At 43.7% G+C, this 6776-nt stretch overlaps 1 pseudogene; it reads right to left on the minus strand.

The window, feature by feature from the left end:
• Positions 1 to 46: 46 nt before the first annotated feature.
• LOC117883895 lies at positions 47 to 5822 on the minus strand (annotated as a pseudogene).
• Between the last annotated feature and the right edge of the window lie 954 nt (positions 5823 to 6776).

Consider the following 6776-nt stretch of genomic DNA (forward strand, 5'->3'; position numbering starts at 1 on the left):
AAAAGCCATTCAGGGTACACCCAGTTTTGAACTAACACTCATCACTGCGGTATAGGCATCAAGGGAAGATGAAAATAAAGTTTTTAAAAATATTGGTTAAGGAACAATGCCAATTTAAAGGGAATTTGAAAAGTTCTCTGTGTTTTCTGTTTGTTTTTAATTGTTATAGGTTCAAACACCTCTGCATCCCTCAAGGCCAACAAAGACTGTCCACACTTCCTCCTTTGCTTCAATCCAAATTAGCTACTTTACTCCGGTTTTAGCCGGCCGGAAACAGGCAGCCATAGGCAGTTTAGTACTGTAGCATTATCACCACTAAGGAAACCATCCCTTGGAGAATTCTAATTACATATATTTGCTGAGACCACTCAGATTACACGAACATTGTAACAGAAAATGGAAGATCAAGGAGGCTCTTTACTGGTCTACATAGGACTGCCTGGACTTACTTGGGTTTGGCCTGCCCTGCTTTCTTTAGTCGGTAAATCATTTGAACACCAGTTTAAAAGGAGACACACTTTTTAATACCAGAGCCAAAACTGACTGCTTTGTCAATTGCCAGGGGCTGACTCCTCCACTGAGATATTTTATAACAAGCTTGGGGCAAGAGAAGATTTTTATCCAACTTGTAAATTCATGAGGTAGAAAAATAGCGCAACCCAAAATTAAGAAATTCAGCTGGCAAGGAGTGTTAAAGCAATACAAAATACCACGCCTCTCCCCCACAGCCCCATGAAGTAGGATGTTCCAAGCCCCAGGGTCAGGTCTAGAGATCTCCTCCTTGATAACATGCTGTGCTACATTCAGTGCCCACCAGCATCCTTATATTTCACATTTTGGAAACTACCAAAATGCAGGTACCGGATTTTACAGAGACAAGACCTAAAGGCAGGTGAGAGGGAGGAACACAGATTCCTCAAGACACCAGGAAACAGATCAAGTACCAGATCCACACACTGGGCTGTCATTCTTGTCTCATTTTATGCCTAGCACTTCCCGCTCCCATTCCCTTTCCCGGTTCTCCTCTTCGATTTGCCGCTCAGCCTGGGTGCAAATCCTCAGCAGCAGCAAGCATAGGATTTGGTGAAGCCGCATGAAGATGTACCAGTTGTTGTTGACATAGAAGAGGTTGTACACTTCATCCCCCCTCCGCCCCTTCCCCCCGGTAGCTTCTGGGCCGCTGTGTTGCTGAACAGCAGCTTGGCTTTAGGGAGGCTGCCCCCAACTCCGTTGTGCTTTTTCGCAGCCCCAGTGGCTTCATCCACATCCATTTCCTCCTCCACGTCTGAGAGCTCGCACCACCCAGCAAACAGCATGTCCGGAATGAAGTGGTACATGATCTGCTTGATTTTGTACTTGTCCTCTTTCTGAATTCCTGTCTGCTGTTTCACGTGGTGGATGATAAAGAGAAGCAGCATCCTCCAGGATTTGCCTGTCCTCATAGGCTAGTGACAGGTGTGGGCCTATGGGTACTCCAGCATTATCTTCTGATGCCTGCTCTTGCCTCTGAGGGAGGAAGACAAAATACACAGAGCATGGGTGAGTCTCACATATGCAACTTACCACGTCTTTAAGACCCTTGTACAAAGCACTGCCAGTGAACTGGATTTCCTCTTTCATTACAACCCCAAATCCTATGGGGGAAGGGCCAGAGTTCACATTATCCATCACAACAACCCAAGTTCTGGTGTCAAGGGCCTACACATATTGCATACAGGGCCTTGGTGTCATTCTGTTTGAAGCTGATGCCCTGGTGTTTACCAGGGATTTCAGGTAATGTTTCTCATTCTGCTCCCTCCAGACCTTGTTGAATCCTCTCTGGGCTTCTCGCCACTCTTCCTCTTTCATCTTTAACCTTAGCAGCAACAAAAAACAAAACAGAAGCTACGAGATGCTAAGATACCACATTGATGGGTGTAGGATAAAAACCTAGACCAGACAATCTGGAAGCAGTAAGGCTTCTGCTCAGTGCCCATTGCCCACTGAAACAGCAGAAAGTTTCAGAAGGACTTCAAATGAGGTACAACGTGCATAGCAAAATTCTCCAGGAATGGCCATGAATCTTTAGATTGGTTTTGTGGCTATGTTATTTTACAGAAGGTTAAATAGGCCACAAATGCATGGCTATACCCCACTAACGAGTGATGATGAGGGCATTCAACAGAACATAAACCAAACTTTTTTTTTCCCCCGTATACCTCCTACAGAGTCCCAGGACTGGGTCTGGGTTCATTGTCAATATCCCAGAATTCTGCTTTGTGAGAAGTTACAAATAACAGAAATCTCAACTGTTGTAACCAGCTGCCCCAAAGAGTCCCTGGTATCTGTGACATCCCATAATTTATTTAATACATGGATTTAACCACTTGCCAGACATTTCAGAGCTCTCAAACTTCTCTGATACTTGTTATGGTCCTGTAACTAGATATTCTTTTCACCCCATGCAACACAGGCATACACAAAACTCTGAACCTCTCAGCCAGCTTATACCTAGCCTAGAAGAAAGAAGTCCATTCTGTCACTTCACAAAGAGTGCACTGTAACCAACTTGATCATGTTTAAAGGAAAAACACCACAAGTTGGGAATCAGACAACCCTCGACCTCTCACATCTTGACATAATGGAAAAAACAGCTCTTTCTCTTCACTGAGGATTAAGGAATCACAATTTATATCTAGGCAGCCTACATACTTTTGATGAGACATGGGAACTTTGCAGAGATATAATTGCTGAACATTCCAGGAGTCTAGAAGCACACAGATCCCAGAAGTACCTCTTACTTGGCAGTCCCTTCGCAAACCTATATCCCTCCTCTAATCTAGTTTTCATACCATGTCCATACCCTGGTGTCTAAGAGCACCTTCTCATAGTCTTACCCCTCTCCTTTCATCTCTCGTTTCTTTATGTCTAGTTCTCACATTATGCCCTGCCTCAGTAGAGAACCTGCTAGAGACTGCAGATGTCCTCAACATGATGCAACATAAAAGCAAGTCATTCCAGACATGAGTTCTCTTTCTGCATTTGTATAACGGGGCCCCAATTCTGACGGGGACATTAGGGAGCCACCATAATAAAGATCTGACAATCCGCAACTACAATGCTAAAGGGAATTACTTTCATTTCTAATTATCCTTTGTTCTACATTGTTAGAGATGTATCGGGAAAGTGGAAAAGTATGATGACACGGTTCCATCAAAATGCTGTTGTAGCCTCTTGCTGTGTAAATCCAGAACCAGCCAGGAGGACAGAGAAACTATAAAGAACACAAAGGTTAGTTTCCATTCATTTATGGACTATCCCCTTCAGCCGGTTTAGTAGGGGCACATTCCGCACATTCTTTGAATACTGTAGTTCAATTTCCACCTTCTCTTTACAGCTCACTGACCATGCTCAACAAGGAACTGGGTGGAAGACAGCACTTAAACTCAAGAGTGACACGTGGTGACCACTAGGGGGTTGGCTCTTACTCCACTCTACCATGGCTGCCCTCAAGAGTAAAAAAAGGAAGAGCTAAGGAAGTTCGGAAAGTCTTGTGCTAAGGTTCTAAGACACAAGAGAAAAAGTCCTACACAGATGGTACTAGAGAAGAGAACTTCCTTTCATCAATTTTACATTTCCTGCCTTTCATTTTCACATTTTCATATCCCCTTGTCCGTATATGAAAAGGTAAATAGCAGCAGCAATCAGATTTTGTATACCTCTGTAAAAACACCTCTGATACCACTATCTCTCACACCTAAACAGTCTCATTACCATCAATCACTTCTCACAGTCTTCCCATGCCTCATCTTCCCCCCCATGCTCATTTCTGAGTCCTTTATTACTGAGATGTCCTTCTTGAGATAGGGTGACCACAACACAGAATTCCAGCTAGGTGGGGGATTTGTTAGTTTTTCAATATACAGTAATGGCATATTTGCTTCAATTCATAGCAGAGATTGAGGCTGTATAAGAAGATTCTGTCAACCACCTCTCTTTCTATTCAAGACCACATTGACGACCTGTAGTCTATAGATCAGGAACCTATGCTTTGAAGATTGTAAAAGTGTCCAACTTTTGACTTAGCTTCCACTTTCCTACATCTCATATCACAGTACTAATTTTTGGTATGATCCCTTCCACCAAGGATGCTGGACTGATATATATTGTGATCGCTACCACTCAATGGTTTGACCATAGTTATTTCTTGATTCAGAATCTAAGAGTTATTCAGGGCTAAATCAATAACCTCTCCTCTTGTGTAGCTACAGACTAGCTATTACAAGAAGCAATCATTTAAAATATTGAAAAACTCCTTCTCCTCACCTTCTCCAGAGGTTGACATTTTATATGTGGGGAGTTGAAATTGCCCGTTATAACTATTATTCAAGAGAGCGGTCTCTGGCCCCCCCTCAATATTGTGCACTCACTTCCTTTTTCTGATCAGGAGGCTGGCAGTAGAACACAGTAATTTTTTAGTTGGAATCTGAATCCAATACAGACTCTACACTTCAAAGTCTTTTTCACTTTCACAGATGGGATTTATAATGGGATCAAACTCAGTTGTGTCCAAAACTGACAATACAGAACCCCACCCCAGCTTGATTTTTGAACTCAAGACTGCCCTATCTTGGGTAGGAAAAATAAAAAATCCTTATCCTGCCAGCAGGGCCAGTGATGTTTTGGCTTTACTAGACACAATAGTAGCTGGGTACTATGAAACGCAACCACTTATTAGAACATAAAAAGCATCTGCATTTCTCAGACTGTATGCTTTCCTCAACTGGAGCCTCTGTGTGTATTATACGTTTGGATAGTGCCTAGCATACGATGAGTTTTACTCAAACACAAGTAATAATGACGAAACCTGGGAAGTACCATTTCAGCACAATAGGAACGGCAACAAATGAATTTTTCCTCAGCCCGTCTATGATGTCGGCCGCTTTGTCAGCATATATCCTCTGCAGTGCCTTGCGGTGGATCACCTCCGACGTGCCACCCAGAGTGTTGTCCAGCTGGAATTTGCCTTGCTCCTCAGCAGACAAGCGGGGAGTTTCTTTGGATTGCCTCTAAGACTCTGATTGTTGCCAGGGTGGTCTCCAAGACAACATCCAGATGAAAGGGAAGATGTGTTAGCCATAGTACAATATTACTTTCTGGAAATAAAGGTCGGGTCTACACTACAGACCTATATTGGTGTAACTATGTTGCTCAGGGGTGTGAAAAATCCACACTGAGCAATGCAGTTACATCGACCTAATCCCCTGTGTAGGCAGCGTCATGTCAACGGGAGAGCTTCTCCCATCGACACAGCTATCACGTCTTGGGGAGGTGGATTAACTAAGCTGATGGGAGAAGCTCTCCCGTTGGCATAGGAGTTTCTTCACTTAAGCACTGCATTAGCACAGCTGCAGTGTTTTAAGTGTCCACTTACCCTCACATTTAAGTGAACCAAAACAAGAACTTAATACTTCTGTAACACTGTGCACTTAAAACAGGAGGCACTTGAGAAATGGTTTAATATTTCCACATCTGGTTATTCTAATCTACCTATATTTCATCTGCTTCCTATACAGTATTGCATCTTTTCACAAGAAGTTACAGGCTACTAAAATGCTTCCTTCAGGAAGTAAGATTTTCCATGGGTGGGAGGTACACAATTGACAGCATTACTACAAAAGAAAGCGATAAATCTTAGCATAGGCAAATAATTGCTGTGCTGAGTTCCATTTGGAGTGTCAATCATTTAACACTCTGTGAATGTCATTCTTCAGATTTTTAACAGAAATATATTTCAGCCTCTATGTACTAAGAAAAGGAAGCATCAATTATGCACCTGCCATTGAACAGTTTCATTTGGAATGAGCTAAAGAGAGAGAAAGAAAGCTGTGCCAAAGCTACCGACCACGATAAAGTCAATGGGTTGGAGGGGAAGGAGTTGGTGATCAGAAGCAGTTACTTGGATTTTGATTCTTGTATTCACAGAGGTTGAACAGTCCTTAGGTAGAAGCATAACCATGTCCACCAAAGGCAGGACAAGTAGTAATGGGCTAAATCTGCAGCAAGGGAGATTTAGATTAGATATTAGGAAAGCTTTCTAATTATAAGGGTATGTCTACACTACGGGATTAATCCGAATTTATATAATTCGAATTTGGGAAACAGATTGTATAAAGTCGAATGTATGCGGCCACACTAAGCACATTAATTCAGCGGTGTGCGTCCATGTTCCGGGGCTAGCGTCGATTTCTGGAGCGTTGCACTGTGGGTAGCTATCCCATAGCTATCCCATAGTTCCCGCAGTCTCCCCCGCCCATTGGAATTCTGGGTTGAGATCCCAGTGCCTGATGGGACAAAAAACATTGTCGCAGGTGGTTCTGGGTACAGCCTGACCCCTCCCTCCCTCCCTGCATGAAAGCAACAGACGGCAGACAACCATTTCGTGCCTTTTTTCCTGGGTGAACACTGCAGACTCCATACCACGGCAAGCATGGAGCCCGCTCAGCTCAAGACAGCAGTCATGAACATTGAAAACACCTCGCGCGTTCTTGTGGAGTTTATGCTGAGCCAGGACCAGAAAAACGAGGCGAGGAGGCAGCGGCGGTGGCAGCGCAACGACAAGCGTGATGAGAACATGGACACGGACACAGAATTCTTCAAACCGCGGGCCCCGGTGCTTTGGAGATCATGTTGTTAATGGGGCAGGTTCTATCCATGGAACGCTGATTCTGGGCAAGGGAAACAAGCATAGACTGGTGGGACCGCATAGTATTGCAGGTGTGGGATGATTCCCAGTG

The sequence above is a fragment of the Trachemys scripta genome, chromosome 10 (assembly GCF_013100865.1).
Source record: "Trachemys scripta elegans isolate TJP31775 chromosome 10, CAS_Tse_1.0, whole genome shotgun sequence".
NCBI lineage: Eukaryota > Metazoa > Chordata > Testudines > Emydidae > Trachemys > Trachemys scripta.